General features: G+C 41.9%; 1 protein-coding gene across 1 annotated transcript in view; it reads left to right on the forward strand.

The window, feature by feature from the left end:
- PTPRG (protein tyrosine phosphatase, receptor type G) overlaps positions 1-20,272 on the forward strand; it is a 396,402-nt gene that overhangs the window by 65,009 nt on the left and 311,121 nt on the right. The gene's annotated exons all lie outside the window — the stretch shown is intronic.

Raw genomic sequence — 20,272 nt, forward strand, 5'->3', positions numbered from 1 at the left:
ACTGAGTGCTGATTTCAGAGTCCTGTGTGGATCTCCTCAAATCACTGTTATACTGGAGAGTGTTTTCAGGTAGTTTCTAAAAATACTTGAGGTAATTTGAGGTAATTGCTTAAAATATAAGAAATACTTCCCAGAAGCCCAATCTGATTTTTATCAACACTTTCCCTAGAAAAAGTTCTCAGGACGTGATGTGCTAATGATAAGATTTAGGTTATTTATGTGGTGCAAGTCACTGATTAACTCTTCTTGAACCTTGAAGAAAATCCCAAGTTAGACAGATCTGCTATTTTAAAACTTGGCTTTTAAAACATTGAGGGGGAAGACTACCTCTTCCAAGTTATCTGAGTCAGCGTGGGAACCTTTGTTATCCAACATGATTCATTTCAGAGAGTGCAGCTGGTGAATCAGAATGGGGCTAGGGTGTTGAAGTGGGGGAAAGTATCCTATTTTATCTTCCAAGCAACGACTTTAGCCTGAAAGCTGGTTCTTTCCTCTTCTTCCCTGCTAATATAATGGGACATTTCAGTGGATGAGAAGGATGAAAAAGCGAGTTGGCAGAGTTGGAGACAAGTTGGACAGTGATGAGATAGTTTTGGAAATGGTTGTGTGGAGTTGCATAACCGTCAAGTATTGTAAGAAAATGGGATCAGAGTGTTTCTTCCGTGTGAACCAGTGTGTGCCCAGATGGGTTATGAGGAGGAGCACAGGTGGGGTGTGAAGGCAGTTGTGGATAAAATGAGCTGTATATCTGTGGCCTGTTATTTTGGAAGGTTTGATTAACAGCTCTCCATGAGGTTTCAGAGGCTGTTCAGCATTTCAGTCACCAAGTATTGTGGGAATGAGGAGAATGTTCCTGCTGTTAAGGCAGTCATAAAAGAAGATGTAAAATAAGTATTTGTGGTAGCATGGTGAGTTGTTTCACTTAAGGTTTTGAATTAAAATTTCTCCATGAGCATGCGCTGTGGTCAGAGGAGAGAAATCTTTAAGACTTTTGAGAAAGAGCTAATACATCCTGCTGACACCTGTTATAGTGTGACATGAGATTCCTTTTATGCTGTATCACCATGACTAGAGGTGTTCTCTTCCTTTGTAGTGGTGGTTGGAAGCTAACCAGGAGATGTGAGCTTGTCTCATTTCTGTAATGTAAATTCTAAGTGCTGCTCTGGGGCTTTTAATAGTTAACTGCTTCGATGTCAACATATTAAGCTGCAGGGTGTCCCCTAGGTAAATGCAAATTATCCTAATAATAAATTTAAAAAATATTTCATAGGAGTGTACCTACACCAGCAGGATGGAGAGTGGGAAGGAGGAGGAAAAAGGAAGGCAGTGGGGTTTTGCCTGGGCTTCTAATAAAACTTGTATAATTGAATGTGTACTAAATGAGAGCAGCCTCTAATGAGAGTTGATGAGCAGAATGACAATTGAAGCTATGCACTTTAAAATCAGAAACGAGGGCAGTAAACATACCTGGTGTTAGGTAGCCAGATAACAGAAAGTTTAAGACTTAATAAAAATGAGCAATGTTCTTTCTACAGGAACACAAAAAAAGATTCCTGTAGCATTGTATCATGTCCTTTCTTTGTCCTTAATCAGCTGCAGCAGAGACTTGGAGTTCGATACATATTGACTTAGAGCACATGCTGAAGTCTGAACTACTTGGGTTTCAAAACTTTTGATTGTTGGGAGCGGCATACTAATCTGGGTTAAGCTATCTGTTCTTTTAAAGTTAATTCTGCAGTGTAGTCACACTTTTAATTCTAACATATTAAACTTTGAGCTGTTTAAAAATCCATGCATCCCCACCACCGAGCAGCTTGTTGGAAGAGCAAGCATATAAGTTATTACAGAACTCTGATTGCCTTGAGAGCAGCATTGCCTACGTCCATTAATCTCAGTAACATTATATACACATAATATATTGATAAAATGTTAATGACCTAACTTAATGCCAATAAAATCTGGAAATGAGGGTGTAGGAGTTCAAAGTGTAACACTCTTTAGCCTTCAGTCATTCTGCCTGGTTTATTTGTTTGCTTACTGATTATTTTTTTGAAACTTCCCCCTTCCCCCCACCCCCCCCATTGCAGCAAAAGCACAGTTTGTGCCCAGATTCTAATCCAGCCATTCACACATCAGAGGATGAGAAATGTCCTCAGACGGGCCACTGCACGAATGTTTTGATATTCTGATCTCCTTTGCCAACTTGTGCAGTTCTTTGGGCACTTTCTGTGCACCGTGCCCCAGTGCTTCAGCCAACAGGCAGTGCCTGCCTGGCCCCTGTTGGCACCCGAGACTGAGCTGTCTCACGGCACACCAGTGGCTTGGTCCTGGAGTTAAAAAGGCAGCAGGTAGCTTAACAAGTATTCCCCTGCAAGTAAGAGCACACCAAGTTGAATGGTTTGATTTGGAGCCTCTCAGAATATCTGTGCTAGCAATCAGTAGAACCAGCAGCAAGCACTTTTTTAAAATTGCTGCTGAGCCAGAGTTTGCTGCTGGTACCTACACAGCTCTGTGAAACCCAATGGATTTCTGGAGCTGGAACTGGGAGAAAAATGCAGCCTGGCTAAGGTGTTAAGGCTGCCAAGTATTTCAATTAAAACTTAAATCTGAACTCTGCAACACATTGAATGGGCTGAGGAGAAACAGAGCAACAAAAATCAATATGAAAAATAGTTCATGCTAATGACGTTCAACAGTCCTGCCCAGCAGTGTGTTCTCTTATGGGGAGGAGCAAAGTGTGCTGGCTATTGAAATCTTACATAAAGTGTGAAATGAACAATGTGTGCTGGAGGGCATCAGTATAAATCTTGTAATGTATTTTGAATTTTCCCCCTCCTAATTAAACCAAATGAAGCTGATGGTGATCTTCATAGGATTTTGCTTGAGAAGAGGGAAAAACGAACTGAGTCTTCGTTCTGTACGTTGAAGGTTAATTCTAATAAATCAGAAAGCAAAGATGTTGTAATAGGAAAGTGTTTTCTGCACTCACCCAATTAAATGTTAGAAGCTGGATAATGGAATAATTGTAGTTAGTCAATTGCTACAAAGTCATAATAGCTTGAGTACAACTAAGACTCCAAGGCAGTAAAATGCCAGTGGTAAAATAATAAAACCATTATTTCAATAATAATCTCAAGTTAATTAGAATAAGTCAGTGCAACGTATTTTTAATACTAGACAAAAACAATTAGCATAGTACTTAGTAACAACAATATTCTTATTATCTGAGAGACAAAATAGGATTAATAAAACAGCAAAGCACTGAAACCATATGTCAACAAAGGAACACGGAGGAAAAATGATTTTGTAAATAGCCCAAGCCCCAGCACAAGCGATGGAAACTTCCACCTCCAAGGAAAGGAGAACTTGGTTTTAGCAGATGTATGGATGAGTTCCTTAATAAGAATATGGTCTTTTCCCTATGCCAAATGTTTATCTGTGTGGATTCTTTCTTCACAGAATGTCTTGAGTATGTTCTGATTATTCCTCCCTCTCTTTTTTTTTTTCCTGGCAAGATTGAGACATGATATATTCTCACATGCCTGCCTGACTGCAAAATAACTGAAAGTTAAGGCTAGAGGGATTATTTAAATTATGGTCTGACCTCCTGCAAAGCACAGACCAGAGCATTCTGCCCTGTTACTCCCCTATTATCAGGCTGACATTTGGAGCAGATCTGTGCTGTAGATGGCCCAAGTTTCAGGACTGTTTTACAGCGTGTGGCAGTCAGTGTTCTGACCCCATCACTTCTTAATAGGGGAAAATCTGCAGCATATTTTGTTGCAGTTGCCCTGATAGAGATCTGGAATGCCGAGAAAATATTAAGCATTCAAACCAAGCCTCATCCCATGGCTGCATCCAGCCTTCCATGGGGATGTGTGAACATGGGCTTTTTATTTGCAGGGAACAGTCAAGAACAAAATGCTGGTTTTTTTTTGTTCTTAAAATCTTTATAGTTGCTTTCAAGATGACCCACTGAATGTGCTTTTGTCCCTTGGGCTCTTGGGTTGTTGATACATGTCCAGTGTTTGAGGTGGAACCAACAATCTCCTCGGCCCTTACCTGTGCTGTTACTCGTGAGGAAAACGAGGTATTCCTTCTCCAAGAGGGAAAAATTAGTTCAAATCCTCTAAGCTTCACTGTTTTGCGTCCTGTGGCTTTCATTTAACTTCAGGCTAATCTCAGATCAAGAGACTGGTCAGCCTCTCCTCTCAGCCTTGTTTTGAAGTTTTAGGAAGGATACAAAGTGTGTGTTCAATTATGTCCAGGCCCTATCCTTGCAGGATAGGATACCTTGGAATGCTCTTGTGTCTTTGCTCTCCTGCTGAAGTGATTAGTTGGCACAGCTGAGAGGCTTTGCTGGTGCAGCCTGACCCTGAGCTCAGCAGAGGACAGTGAAGGTCCTGTTGGCACAGAGGGGTGGAAGGGGCGCTTGGCTTCCCTGCTGAGATACCCAAAATATGCTCATCAGCTCTGTTCTGTACTGAATGTCATCATGCAGCCACCTCGTGGGAAGTTGGGTGGACCCAGGTCAGAAATGGTGACATGTATGGGAAAAGCCTTGCAGAGCTGTGGTGTAGGGAAGGGATATGGGGAAGGGGCGCAGGGAAACTGAGAACAGGCAGCTCTTGCTTGCTGCTGCTCTCCGTGGAATAGATCAGGAGTGTTGGATGCCTGTGAGCTGCCTACAATTCTTTGGGAAATTAGTTCTTCCTTGAAAGTCCTGATCTTTTTTGCTTTCTGTACATGTTTTACTCAGAAATAAATGTGCTTGCATTCTGGCAGACTCCTCATCAGTACTGGTAAAGCAAAGGCAGTGGTTTTGGAGAAACTTGGCTGTTCAGAGAAATACGAAGCATTCTTGCACAGCTACTGATATCTGGATTATAATATCTGCCACGTTGCAATAATATTTTGCAATTTAAGCCCCAGGACATAAATTCAGGAACTGCAGTATAGTCAATAAACTAAAAAATTGCTTGGTGAGGATAATTATGGCACTGATCTTGCATTACATTTTAACCTACATGAGACCCTGCTGACTTGACAGTGTTAGTTACTTCCTTTTCTTGTAATGCATGTTACACTGCTTTGGTCTAGCATACTGGCCAAAAATACAGAGGGCCATGGATCTGTTCCATTATGTCTATTCCTATCTCACAGTGCAGCTATTTGATAACCACTTGGCATTCTGAAAAATCTAGGAGATGCACTGTGGGAGGAATTGCTCTAGAAGCATAACTTTTCTTTATTAGAACGGGCTCTTAGCATTTTATTCCTTTTTGTCATCAGTTAAGTTTTTGCTGTGAGTTGTCCCTTGGGTTTTATCACTGGGAATAATAGCTGACATTTTGTTGAGGGTAGTAGAGAAGGTTAGGAAACTTCTGTTTTATGTTGTGACAGCTTCCTGCTTAATCTAGGTAAAATAAGAATCCTAATTAGATGTGTCCTATGATTAATTTGTAGCATTTTGCCTCCTGTTAATTATAATCTACTGTCTGGGGAATAGGTAAGAGAGGGCAAAGTCTCGCATACAATCAAGCATTTGAAAGAATCAAAATACATAAGCTAATTCCTACAAACCTATCTCCAAGAGAGGCATCTCCCCAAGGCCCTTTACACGATGGGAAAGCTCTTATTTTCTGCAACATCCTAATGTCTGTGTGTTGCTCGAGATTTTCATGATGCTGTCAGCTGCTGCAGACATATGGCTCCAATTGATTTGTCCTGACAATAACAGTTACCAGCACTCATTTCTCCACACTAAGAATGAGGCACATCTGTTATAAATTTGTTGACTGTCAAGGACCAGTAAAGAGCTATCTGAAAAACATCCTTTTCTGTCCTGGACTTCTCCCACCCTCCCCGCCACCTGTGAAGCATGTTTGTGGCCTGCTGTCCAAGACCGTGGCTATTCAAAGGTCATTTCTTTGCAATAGTGTATATCATGGACATTGTTTTTTTTTTTTCAAGAATATAAATAAAATACTGTGGTAACACTGTTCAGCAGTTTCACCTGGCTGTGATGGGAAACCTCCATGACATGATGGGAGCAAGAGGATGAGGCTTTCCATTGTCCTTAAGCTCCAACATGTTCCTGTTGTTCTCCTTCTCCAGCACCAGAAAATGTAAATATCTGACAGGTATGGAAAGTTTTCCTCTGTTGGCACCTCAGGCAATACACGCCTTCCTTCCAGGTGGAAGGGGTGAGTAGGATGGACAGGCACTGCAGGTGTTTTGCTTCTCCTCTGACTGGCACAGCTCATTTGAGGATGGATTCTGCCCCCTTGCTCTGCACTTCATCTACCATAAGGATGGATATAATAATACAGAGCAATAGAACCTACCTGTTATGCTCTATTTCAGCAGGAGGAATGTGAATCTTGGCTTAGGACCTTTACCCCTAGCCCATGCAAAGATACAAGTTTTTAGCTTACAGGTATATGTGAGGCTTAGTCAAGTTTAGTTTCGCCTTTTCTTTGAGTTTGCATAAAAATGATGAAGTTTCCTTTCCTGCTTCTCATTCAGTAGCACAAGCTGGGATTCATAACACTGCAAGGGAAATATTAATTTAAAAGAAAAATCCTTTTCCTCCACTTTAAATTAAATTTAAAATGAAGGAAGACGTCTCTGTTCCTCCCATGGTAATCTTTCTTTTGTTTTTAATACAACGTATTATAACGTCATAAATAGAAATGTAATCTTATTAAAAGACACACAGCAAGTGCTACTTTATTAGAAACTTTTTAAGAAGAATAATTTGACCAAGTTGAAATATTAATGTAGCTGGCTGGAAATTGCAGATTTTTACTAGAGTATAGTCATTCTTTTAAAAAGCAAATTAAAGTAGATATATTTTCAAGGAGTCAAATTTCCGATAGTGCCAGCCTTTTATTAGCATATTCTGGCATCACTATATATTTTTAAAAAAATCTATAGTATTTATTCATATGTAAATTAAAAAAAAAAAAAGTATTACTTTTTTGGTTTTCCTACCCCCTTTCCCCCCTGTAAATGTGATCTGCGTTGTGTGTAAGTGGAGTAGGAACAAAATTATATTAAATCTCAATTTGACTCTCCCTTGGCTTTTATATAGTACAAATAAACTTACATCAACCCAAGACCCTTGCCTGTGAATGACACCGTGTTTGTGTGTGTAACAGCTTCTCACTTAGCTAATTCTAAGGGGCATGAATGCAGAGTCTGCTGAGTATCTCAACTGCCTTAGACCTCAATGGCAATTAAGAACTTGCAGCTCTTTCAAGGATTTCTTTCCTCCCGCCTTGATATATTCTTTACTGTGACCTGGGAAGCCCCTTTTTCCTTACCTTACCTATACTGAAAATAAGGACCAGGTATTGATTACATGTTGCTTAATGGGCTCTAATAAATTTACACTTAAAATAAAATTCTCAAATGAAGTGTTTCCACCTAAATCGGGGTTTGGTTCCTTGGCAGTTAACGCTGCTCTGCTGCAGGGGAGTGGCTCAAAATTGCAATAGCATCCTCCTGCTCTGTGGCTTTTTGTTGTTATGGTAGTATTTAGACTTACAGAGTGGGTTACTGATAAGGAAATGAGTGCCATCGCAGATGATGATGGATACTCAGTGATAACTTCAACAGTACTTGGCCCTCAGTGCAACACCAGTCCCTGTGATGTTTCTGTTGCTGCTTGTGTTGCCCTGTCCCCAGTCTGCCCTGGCAGTGCTGCTCTGCAGTCCCAGGTTTCTGCCCTTTTGCTCCTGCTGCCTGGAGCCAGGAGAGGCTGTCCCCAATTGACTCTGTCACACCTGCCACCTGACTGTCATCTTCAAGCCAACCATGCTGTGTCTGAGCATTTCACATTCTTTCTGTGAAGCATTTCAGGCTTCCTGCTCCATCCCCCCCAGCTGCACATCTCCCACAGTTCTGTCCCAGAGCAGTTTGAGGGATCTTCATTGGTCCCTGTAGCAAGTTGCTGGTCAGACTGGTTTTCAACTCTGTCTCTTTGAGTCTGGATCTGTTTCTCTGTTATTGCACCTCCTGCACATTCCCTGTGGCTCAGTCTTGTCGCTGAGTCCAGCTGAGGCTGACTCTGGTCCTTTGCTGCTGTTCAGTTTTAAAGCCTCAGACTCTGTGCTTCTTTCCTGTGTGTACTGTGTTTTTCAGGGGTGAAAATGAGAATTGTTTGCTGGGATATTTTTGGGGTGTTGGATGATAGTGTTTTGGAGTGCCAAAATCCTGGCAAGTCCCAGTTTCCATCTTAACAGGATAATGGCTTGAGCCATCTCTGTTGGAAGTTAAGCTTCTTGCAGTTTCTTGGTATTCAGCAGATCTGCTTAAGCTAACTTCTTATCTCATGTTTTTATCATTTATTCCCTCTGCAGTAACCAGAGGGATACACTCCATGTGGGCAAGGATGATCTTTGTATATGCTGTGTTCAGATGGATCATATCAGTTGCCGAACGTGCTCTACACCAGTCTTTATTTTCCTGCAGCTGTAAATCTAATCACATACAGGAGATGATACTTTACTAATCAGTTACCTTTTTTTATATCTAGTTTAGATCTGTGTTCAAATCTGATTTGGTTGTCAGTTGGCAAGTAGCTTGGGTATATAGGTGCCTCTTTGTAATACGTCAGTTTGTTCATCAGAGAAAATTACGATGTCAAGAGTCCTCTCCCCCCTCTCCCTGAAATTTTGATACATGTTTTTTGAAGAGTCATGAAAGGATTTAAATCCAAAGCTGAAAAGCCTGACTGGAACTGATTGCTTTGAGCTTCTTGTTTACAAAATACGAATTGGGGGTAAAAAAAAAGAAAAACAACAAGAGTTTTTCTTGTGAATAGTATTGCTTCTGATTTCTCTAGCAAAGTGTGTATGGTGAATGTAAAAAAGAATATCAATAAAAGCGTTTTTTAAGGTGAACAGCTTTTTTTTTTGAGGAAAACTCAGTTTTGATAGTCTGTGCGGTATTGATAGGAGTTCTTCATAGTTGTAAGATGCAGCTTTGCAGATCCCTGTCATGGATAGGATGAATGCTGTCCCAGAGCAAGCTCTGATATGCTGTCAATATTTCATGCATTTGTTACTTTAAAAGTAATTTCCTTATTGTAATGTATTTCTAAATTGCTTAGAGTAAAAGAGAATATGTTTTGATATGAATATCTCCTTTTTTGTGGACAAAGTAGAACAGAGGATATTGCCATGAAGAAATCTTTTAAGTATTGCATAAAAGGATGAATCTGTTTTTTAACACTGACACTGGCTGTACAAGAGATGGAATATTGTTACAGCTCACAGTGAAAACATAAAAGCAGCAGCATAAAATACAGAAATAGCAACTGTGGAACACGTGCACATTTTGGAATTAACTTGCCTGGGGGGAGTTATCTTCTTGAGTAATTAAACTTTCTGTGGGTATTGAGGACCGTTCTGGGGTTTTCTGAGTCAAATGAGGACTAAGTACAAAGCTGTATTATAATTAAATAGCCACGCAATCTGCTTGGGAAGTGAGAAACCTGCAGCAGTCAACAACCTTGTTTCCTGCAGGTGGGCTGAAGTCTTGGTGAGGGTTCTTGCGATCCTTAAGAAAACAATTACATTTGTCAGACTGTGGACTCTACACCGGATTCATCCGGTCTTTCAAGGCACAGTGCTTTTGTTTGTGTTTTTTAGTAATTTAGGTGCTTATAATAACTGTAGGATTAGTAACACTGGGAATGGGAATGTTGCAGAGTGATTGAGGCCGGAGTGGGAAGGGAGCGAGTTCCGTACCTGAGCCCTCTCGAGGTGCTCTGGGGGAAACAAAAGTTTGGATGTGCAGCTCCCCAGCTGTCTTCTACCCATGCCAGGACTGAGTTCTCTCTAGTTGGCCTGGCACTGTGGGACCTGCTCAGGTTGGTTTGGAAGGCTGTGTGCCTTTCTCCTGCTGATCCCCTGCTCTCTGATCTCGGTTCTCAGCCAGAGCTGATCTGCAGTGGCACTCAAGCAAATCATGTGTTGTTTCCAACACTTGTATGCACTGAGCATTTCCTCTCAAACCCACCCTTTGCTTAAATGATGACATTCATTTGAGCACCCACCGGGGCTTGCCACAAGGTGAAAGCATCCCTTTGTTCTTTACAGAGCTCTTCATCTCCTCCTCTTTCACTCTTGTGCTGTGAGAGCACTTCTTGCCTGAAGATCAACACTTCTGAGTGCTCTAAAATCTAGCTCTTTATGAGGCTTGTTATGAAAATTGATGTATGAAACAAGGAGGTAGAAGGTGGAGTGGAGCAGTGGAGACTTGAGAGGATTAGCATGAGCACACCCTGGCCAGGCAGGGCTGAGCAGCCTTGTGGCTTGGCTCTCCAGGCCAGTACAGAGTAGGGCACAAGGTTGATGTTAAAGATGCCTTGATTCATTCCATATGTCATCCCTTGTCATCCCTCCCTCCCCTGCCCCGGGTCTTAGATTTTTTGTTAAAAATGAATTTATTTTTTTTGAGTAATGGGCCTCAAACAGCATGTGGCACTGCAGTGACAGCCTTGCCAAAAACTGTCTAAAACTGAGTTATTGCTTCCAGTATCTCTGTGCATGTGCCCCAGGGTAGCAATTGCCTTTTTCTGCAGTGATATTGCAGCATGAACTTTCATCTAATTCATTATCCACCCTAATACTCAAGTCTTTCTGCATTACTGCTTTCTAAACAGCACTCTCTCACTTCATTCCTGCACTGATTGTTATTTCTCCCCAACTGCATAGCCTTACATCTATCTTCAGTGGAATGTCTCACTTACATCAGCCCATTTCGCTGAGCTTGCCAGGCAGCTGAATATTTTTGAGGCATTCTTGCTTCTCCTCCTCTTGGTTTATCGTCATTTACATTTACAGAGTGTGGCATTAGCTTTGTCCTCCAGATGGTTGAATTGGTTGTACAGAAAAGAACAATGACACCCCGTACCTGCTCAGCCCATGCTGCATCCCACCACTGCATCATTACAAAGTGAGCACCACTGCTGGCAATTTTTGTCTATTTGCTTCATCTGAGCTCTGTTACTGCTTTTATTTTTGTGCTTGCTGCCTAAGTGCTGTTCTCTCTGTAGTGTGAGGTTCCGTGTCAAGATGGTTATTGCATTCTCTGGAGACAAACGGCCGAGGAACCAAGTATTAGTTTTGGATCCTAAACGGCACCAGACCCTCCTGCTGGGAAATTTCCAGAAAAATTCTTGTCTGGGTGAAAAAACTAATGGTGAACTGCAAAGCAAAGATGGAAGTTTTGGTTCAGTTTACAGATCAGCTCTGTAGTATTTATAGTGTCTTTTCGCTTTGAACAATGCAACTTATTTGGAAGGAAAGGAGAGAGTTCTCTGAACGGTAGGTCACGTTTTTGGGGCAAATATCCCAGACTAGCAACTTGTTCAGTCAGCACACACACACACAAAAAATCTCTATTTATGTCAGTTTCCACTTTAGATTTATATTTTGGGAAATAAATGTGGATGAAACCCTTTGCAACAAAATCTGTACGTAATGCAAGCTGTCAGCATAAAAAAGATGAAAAAACCCCACTTGTTTTGTAGATCATAAGCCAAATTAACTACATTTTTACACAAATAAAAATGAATGCTTGTTTGCTTGGTTCTATTCAGCTTTTAAGTTTGATCCCAAAATAATTTTTGTGGATCTGGCTGAAATTGCTGTCACATGCTGGAGGCACTAAATCTAGCTACCTGGGCACTACTGATCTGTTTCAGTGCAGAGTGATACAAATCTCAAGTTATTTCTGCTCAGTCCAGGGGAATGCTGGTTTATGCTCTTCCATCTTTCCTCCAGGAGATTGTGCAGCTGTAGGTGGCGAGGCCTGACTGCAAACTGAGAGGAAGATATCTCACAGTGGGACTAGAGCATTTCTCCTTTCTTTTCTTAAATAGTTCTTTATTGAGCTTTCCACCTTCTGCATTAATTTGAGAGCCTGAACCAAATAACCAGGAAGAGATTGATGTGGCCTCACTTTATTTCCCACAGTCAATAAATTGTTAAATGGGCCAAAGGACACGGGTTAAAAAAATCATTTTGTATAAAGAATGTGGAATTTTTATTAGCTGACGAGCCCCCTTCTCTGAAGGCTTTGTAATGGAACATGTTTGATCTCATGCCACGCAGTGGGAGCAGCTCTTGTTGGCTTCCTAAAGCGCCTCAGTGTTCTCCATGTGCCTGAAATCAGCAGTGCCCTGAATTTTCTACTGAATGAATGCTGGGTTTGCTGCTTCTGTGAGTTGGAGCCAGGTGAGTTTGAAGGGATGCGTCGGAGTGAGGACTCCACGTGCTGTCAGTACTGAACACTCACACAGCAGCACAGCCCCCCTCTGGGGACTCTGCCTAAGTTTGGCAGACAAGACCCTGGGTTGTAGATAGATGCTTGTCTCTGCTGATGGAATGCAAAGGTGGTTTTAATGGGATGATGGCAGGAGTGAATGAATTTGTAGACTACCTATGGGGAGGCAGGAATGTGTCTGGCAAGGTGGCACCCTGGGTGGACAAAAGTCACAGAGCAGGTGTATGTTGCATGGTCTTTGCTATGGTTATTTGGGTGAGTCTGATATTCATTTTTGTTTACCAAGATACTTCATGTACTTGGGGGGATCCATTCTTAAAATGTAAGAAGACCGCACTACACAAATGCTGGCAAGAGGACACAAGCAAATTAGCTCTGGAGCACAGAGGTGGAACTGCTGGTTTTGCATTAGTTTGTGTGGTTTTGTGAGTACTACTGGGTTTAGTGAAATGACGATGGTATGATTCTGCATTAAACAAGGAATTGGAAGTACAAAATACTCCATTAAGGCCACACTTATTTGCTGGTTCGAGGGTGCTCTTCTAACACTGTGCATGCTGCAGCACCTGTTATGTGAGGATGAGAGTGAGGCAGGTGGTTCTGGCCACGGCATTTACTGTTGTAAAACCCTTACTGTTTGAGTACTTGCAGTAAAGCAAGAAGGAAACAGAACCCCCTTTTGCCATTCTTAATTCATTGTACAAACTCCTTTATACATTTATACATGTGTGGTTTCTACGTTTCCCAGATAAAACATACCATGAATGAAGGGACCAAGTTGGCCCCTTCTCAGTGTGTCTGGGATGAGGAATTCAAGTCTCTTCGGCAAAAACACACTGGATTTCAGCTAGTTCTTAGTTTGACTTCAAGCTTGCCCTTGGGGAGATAGTGCTGAGACATTGGAGCTGGCTGTGTGAGGAGTCATTTTGCCCCCATGCCTGGCTTTTCATTGCCTGGGTTCGCTCTGGTTACTCTGGGTACTGGAGAATTGAGTTTATCTGTTTTCCTCTCTAGTGTCTGCTGTGATTCTGTCAGCTGGGGCTGAGAGAGCATCAGCTTTCCTGTGGAGGTCAGCCTTGCATGTGAACCTGTGCTCTGAAGTTTTATTTCTGTGTTTGCATCACTCATTGTTATGAATAAAATTCAGAGGTGGCATAACCCTTCTGAAGTGCAGCATGGAGAGAGGAGGAACAAGGATGAGGTTTCCTCCTTTTAAGAAATGCAGATAATGATGGTTAACAGAAGTCTGAGGGACTGTGAAGGATGCACAGACCAAGAGTTTTCAAGGTTACAGAGTTTTCAGGTGCTCCCAATTATTTTTCTCCCTGTCTACCAAAATCAGAAGTGTCTGAAAGGAGTCCAGTTTTTAGGATGTAATGTGCTTTAGTCTTCTTTAAGGTATCTCAGCTCAGATGCCCAGAATACCAGGCTGTTTGAAAACTTTGTCTTAAAGGTAAAGTGTATTTCTGCACGCAGGGAAGTGTCAGGGAACAGTTTGGTGGGATAAGGGTTTTACACAAGGCTGGGTTTGATGTGTCTGCAGTTCCCAGTGTTTGGGGGATGAATTTCTGAAGCTGGGGTGTTCAGACTCCCTTTCTTCAGCTGTCACCATCATCACACGCTGTTACACTGTGACATGAACAGCAGCCCCTCCTCCCTGGAGGAGTATTGCAGTTGTCTGGGCTGTTTTTTTCTGCACTTTCTTCAGGGGTCAACAGACTGTTTTGTTGTGGGTTTTTTTTCATGACATGTTGCTTACACATGGGTAGATTGGAGCTCATGAAGCAGAGTATGAAAACGCTTAGTCTAAGGGTATTCCCCATGTTCTGTGGCAGAAGCTTTGCCACAGGGCACAGTCCTCTTGGAAGGGGTGATGTTGCAGTGGGTTTAATTTACGTGGTTTTATCTTGATGTGGAAATTGTTGGCACTATTTGTTAGCTGGCTGACTGCTTATTCCTAGCAGAAGTGCTGCAGGTGATGCCAGTTGACATCAGAGGTCCAAATTTACCAGTTATGTCATGTCTTCCACAGCTGATGCCAGCAAAGTGTAAGCCATGAAAATGCAAAATCAAGCCCTTTCTTATCATCCAGCAGCATCTGTGTCTTCCTGGCCTCCCAAGCTTCTTTTTTCCAAGTCCCCTTAATGGAGCATCATTAATGCAACTCGAAGTTGCCTTACTGTCTTGCTAATGAGCTTTGCTCATCTCCCTTATAAAGCCAGGCAGGCTGAGAGCAAGATCTGTGGGAACTCCTGGCTGAGGAGACTGGTTTGCTTTTCTTTGGAAGGGCATTTGCTCCATGGGAGAGTGGCCAATGGCACTGGGCACCACAGTCCATGGCCTGGTTTGGCATAAGGCTGGCTCTGAGGCAGGAGACGTTCTTGTCACCCTTAAACCCCGTCCCTTGTAATGTAAGAAAAGCCTATAATGAAATTCTCTTCTCTGTTGCCTGTCCACACCAGCTCTGCTGCTCAGGGACTTATGTTGGTACACTGGAATAATAGAAAATTGCATTACACCCAACTCCCTGGCTTTGAACACAACAGGTTACCAAGGGTTAATGCAGCTGGTGACTGGCCTATTCACGTTTGGGATAAGAGCTTTTAATTCTGTTAGTGAATTTAATCCCCACAGTTTGACAGCGTGTTCCCTGGACGATTTTTCATCTTCAAATTGCAGTCTGCTGGTTAGTTCCTGTAGAGGCCTGCTGTGCTCTGCATTTATGCTCTTGTTGTTAGGATTGGCGCTGTAACCACATCGTCTATCAGACACGTGAATAACAGAGAATGACTGGTGTGAAAATCCACGTGTTGGTTTTAGGAATAGACCTGTACAGGAATTAAGGGACTGTCTGGGTGACTGTCATCTGGGAAAGGGATATATCTCTCTTGACAGATGTAGCATCTGGGTATCTGTTATTTCACTTAAGTTGTGAGAAACTTGTCATTTTAAAGTCCCATATTTCATTAATGGAAAGCTGTGAAAATTGCCTGTGTGGTCATAGGAGAATAAATTTTGGCTTTTATCTCTGATAATCAGAAGAAATCTCTGCAGCATAATCAAAGGATGAAGCCTCATTCAGAATACAATTTGTTGATGCTTTCTGACCACCATATGTTGTTTTAACTTTCATCCTTCTTTGGCAAGATATAAAATAATTTGCAAAATGTGGAGACCCATGTCTGAGGAGTCTGTTTAAAAGTAATGCACTATCAAAATGGATTAGCTGTGCCTGAAATATTTCTAGGTTTATTTGCTGTCAAAGGGTGGTAAAATATTTAAGGCTAATAACCTAGTTATGTTTAGGACTTTGACCATGAAAGAGCCTAGAGAGATGAATTTACCATTATTTATATTAATTGTGCAAAATATTTCAATTGTTAAATATTTTAAATTTATTATCTATCAGTTTTTTCTTCCTTCTTTCTTGTTCCCTTCTGGCCCATTTGGCAACATTTGTTCTAAGAAATTGCCTGGAAGCCTGAACTCTTTTCAGCAGAATGTGTTACAGTGGAGTTGCAGTGTCTCCAGCTCACCAGCTTCTCTTTAGCATAGTCCAATTAAAAGTACAGTGAGTGCACCTAGATGAAGATGCTGATTTTTTTCTGGTGAGGCTTTCTTGAAGCTTCAGGCTTGCAGATGGCTAAGTGTCTTGCATCACTCATCTCTTTAACTCTGATTTAACAGATGATACAAAAGCCCTTCAGGTAATGTTTCTGTGCCCCCACTCCCTTTTAAAGTGCAGTGCTCTGCAGACTTCATGAAAATAGTGCTTTTTTTTGGTTTTGAAAAACTTCTTTTCTGCAGACATTGATTTGATACAGAACTAATTTTAGTATCCTTCTGATTTCATACATTTTTTTTTACACATTAATAAGATTAATTTTTTTTAACTTCCCTGCTTGGTGTGTCTTCATAATGTGACATTACTCCAGACTCCAGTAGTCAAGTCTCTGTCTCCAAAGGCTAGCTTGTAGCACCACGTTGAAGTACCTCAGTTAAGGAGTTTGTACACATTAGGGACTAGGACTAAAACTGTAATTCAGCTGCTACTGTAATCCAGAGTGGCAAGTCAGAATGATATGAGCTGGGCAATGTGTGTAGCTTTGAATTTGCACCATTTTAATTGCAACAGCTGAAAACAGATTTGTGTGCAACCCTCATCTTCAAAGAAAGCTTAAAAGAATCTGAGTTTGGCACCCAATCTAGTTAATCTACCATCATAACTAATGATTTCACCATTCAGACGTAACATATCGACCTTAAAGGATTTTTCTTTCATAGCTGATGGCTTGATACCTTTTAAACACTAATGCCGAGGGTATAATCTCCGTGAATAGTGTAATAGTTTTATATTTAAAGTAGATTGGGGATAAAATTTTGTGTTTTCGTGTCAGCCATGAACACCAGTAAGGTATTCAGGCAGGCATTACCTTATCGTACCTTTGAGGGCACTTATCAAGTAATTTTTATTGGAAAGTTAATACGTTGAGACAGAGTGAATGGGAAGCTGATCAGAATGCTGAGGCGTACCCAGCACTGCATTGCCTTCGCTGCCCGCAGGTCTGCGGCGGGGGCTGATTCATTTACCACATCATCCGAAATCATGTAGCGTTCAGTACCCATTAAAATTATATGAAATTGTGTGTAAGAGATTTCTCCGTGCTGGCTCGGGAGAATCCTCTCCTCCTCGCGGCTGCAGTCCCGGCGGGCACAGCACAGCCCCACGGGCTGCAGGTGTTCCGCCTCACGGGCACCGGGACGGCCCCAGCAGCCAGGGGAGTCGCTCAGGATTTAATTTCACGCTTGTGTATCTGAGTGTGTGATCAGTCCCTTTGTCTTTTAATCGTCTGTGTCTGCACGTCTCAGGCCATATATTGTGGCATTCATTTCTCCTCTGCCGTCAGTGCCGGCACGATGTGTCAAATGAGACCTTGCAGGGCACGGGCTTCTGCTGCCCCTTCTCCTCCTCTCTGCCCCCTGCTCTGTGTGTGTGTGTGTTCCACCCCTCTGATTTGGCTGCTCCACGTTGAGCCTTCCTGGAGCGTGTTCCTGCCCCTCCTGTTGTGCCGATTTCCACTTCCCCAACTTTTGCAGGGTTCCCAGAAGATAGGAGCCTCCCCCTCTTTGCTCCGTGTGGGACCAGCCCGTCTAATTGCTGGCTTTCCTCCAGCATCCAGCTCTGCAGGAGTGGAGCAGGAAACCACTTGGCTGCTCCCCGTGCGGGAGCTGTTAACTGTCTCCCAGCCGAGAAAGACTGTGGAAACCTCTAAAGATCAGTGCTAATAAACTTAAATATTGTCTCCAAAACTTGTTCGGATGTTAGAAATACTGGAAGACGTCTGTTGATTTTGAGTCACTTATTTGCACGTAGATCTTCTGATACTGAGGAGTTGGAGCATTTACAAAAATGGATAAATGCACTCTAATGCCTGGAGCTGAACAGAATATTTTAGCTGTATTTTCAGTGAAAGAAGCAGATGTGGTAACACCAAGATGCCTGTTTAGGTTTCATTGGTGATGTTGAGTTGTTTTGGTCAGGAGGTACATCCCCAACCTCCCCCAAAATCTGAAAAAAACAGTGATTCTACCTGAAAAACAGGATGGTTTTGATGTATGAAGCACTTCCTTTTTTTGAAATAACTTGATTTGAATGCTTTGGCTCTTCCAGACTTTTATCTGAAAAGTCAGTGTGCGCTCTGTTTTGTGCCTTGCACCTCTTGAGTGTGAGAGAGTCCATTGACCCCAGTTGACACCAAAGAACAAAAGCACCATGAGATTGAGTTTGTGGTTTCCTGATGACTTTACCAGTATTAGATATTGCCAACAATAGCTGTTTGTTCCCACAGTGTTTTCTTGGAGTGTTTTTGTGGCCTCATGAAGTGCGTGGCTGTGCTGTGAACACAGGGGAACGGAGCCAGCAGAGGGAAGAAGGTGGTGTCGTGTCATGATTTTTGAAAGACACAGACCATTGCATTTCCAGTTCACAGCATGGCCAGGGATCTTGACCTATCATCCTTTCCCCAGAGTTTCTGTAGCTACCCAGTAAACATAATTGCTAAATCTCTAAATTGCTGGTGACTACTGAATTACTGCATGTTTTAAGTGGACTATCGATGCTGATGTTGGGCTGTCTAGCGGTGATGCGGGATTTTATTTAGAACAAGATGTTCCAATTTGTTTCTTTTTCAGTCCTACAGAAAGTATTTAATAGTATAACCAGCAATTCACTTCCCATAGTTCTCTTGAAAAATACTTGAGCTCCCCTTCTGGTTTGTAACATCCTTGATGGTGGAAATAAATCCGTGTACAGAATGGCTCTTCACCTTTCATAGGCATAAATAAGTACACAAATCTATTAAGTGTCTTTGCAGAAAACGAAAACTGTATATTTTCATAAGAATGTCAGGTTTATAATTGCATAAATAAGATGCTGACTGAAGCAAATGTTCAATTTCACATTAAACTTAGGCATTCATAAAAGCTTGGATTTGCATAATTTAATTTTCTCACAGAGGGCACTGAAAATCAGTGGTATGATTCATGGCCATGCCATGGTTACCGTGAGGCCTTTTGATGGTTCCAGCTAAAAGTACAAAGGTGTTTACAACTTCACATGTTTTGCACTGACTTGGAGCATTTGTACGTTCAACAAACATAGATTATTTAGACACAGCTTCTTTCTCCGGAGGGTAAGGCACGCAGAAGGGCTTGTGGAGAAGATAACTGCAGGAGTACATCATTCTTTGGAGGAGGCAGTGTGCAACTTTCCTTCTGCCTGGAGGACTCAGATTTTTTGGGCAACGAAAATCCTTCTTTGTATAGAAGGATGCTCAGAAGAAAGCTGCTGTTGTAACAAGGAGGGAGTTCGGGTGTATTTCTCAGCATATGTAATTTTTTTAAGTGAATAATTGTGGGTTTGTTTTTTGTTTTGTTTGTTTTTTGTTGTTTGTGTTTGTTTTGTTTTGGGTTTTTGTTTGTTTTGGTTTTTTTGTTCGGTTGGTTTTTTCCTGACAACCTTTCCATCCGTCCACCTAGGCTATTCCTGTGTTCTCTTCCTTGAGATTTTCATAGTCTCTAATCTTTGCTCAGTTTTTTTGTCGAGTGTTTGGGTCTTCTCATGCCACCTGTTCTTTCCTGTTGAAATGAGTGCCTGTTGTCTCTTAACCATGTCGACATATAAAAGTAAATTAAAAAAAAAAAAGGATGAAAATAAGATGTTCAATTTAGTATTTTTAAAGAGGAAAATAAGGTATGTGAGGTGGTGTTGCCTGTAAAACCTGGTAGCATGATGTGTTTCCAAGTGTTTCCAGTTCACAGCTTGGAGTGAATTAGCATTTAGAAAGCTGCCAAGAAATCTGGAAAACTCATTCAAATTGCACAATTAGTACCTTTGCTCACACAAGAGAAAAATCAGGCAGGGCCAAACCTGGACTGCCTTTCCTGAAATTGCATGATTTTCCCTACGTTTTCAGGGTTCCGAAATGCATAGAAATCCATGATCCACGTTGCAGAGGGAAGGTTGTCCACAGAGCAGTTTGGCACACGTGGATAGCCTTGGCCTCAGCAGGTTCTCTGCTACTGTGGTGCAAGGGGGTGTCTCCCAGAAGCTTTTTCAAAGGGAAAGAAAGGCAAAGTGAGTAACTGGTGCATGATGTTCAGTAAAGTCCCTGTTCCAGACTTCGTTTCAGCCCAGCTGTAATTGGCCTGGGAATAGAAGGGAAAGCAGTGCTTGGTGACTGCATATGGGTAGCAGTGCTTTACATGGTTTTCTGAAGTTTTAATTTGAATTATTCAGCTGGTTTCTTACTGATCAAATAAGTGGTTTGGGAGCAGTTGGACTTAAATTTCCATAAAGCCATTTGGTGCGTGCTTGTTCCTCACATTCCACGTCTGTGGATATGAGGTCTTTTCTGTTTGTGTGCATTTATTACAGCACAAAATTTTTCAGTTGTGCTCTGAGAAAGGTAGT

The sequence above is a fragment of the Empidonax traillii genome, unplaced genomic scaffold (genome assembly GCF_003031625.1).
Source record: "Empidonax traillii isolate 1590-97213 ecotype Southwest subspecies unplaced genomic scaffold, ASM303162v1 scaffold104:size2570737, whole genome shotgun sequence".
NCBI lineage: Eukaryota > Metazoa > Chordata > Aves > Passeriformes > Tyrannidae > Empidonax > Empidonax traillii.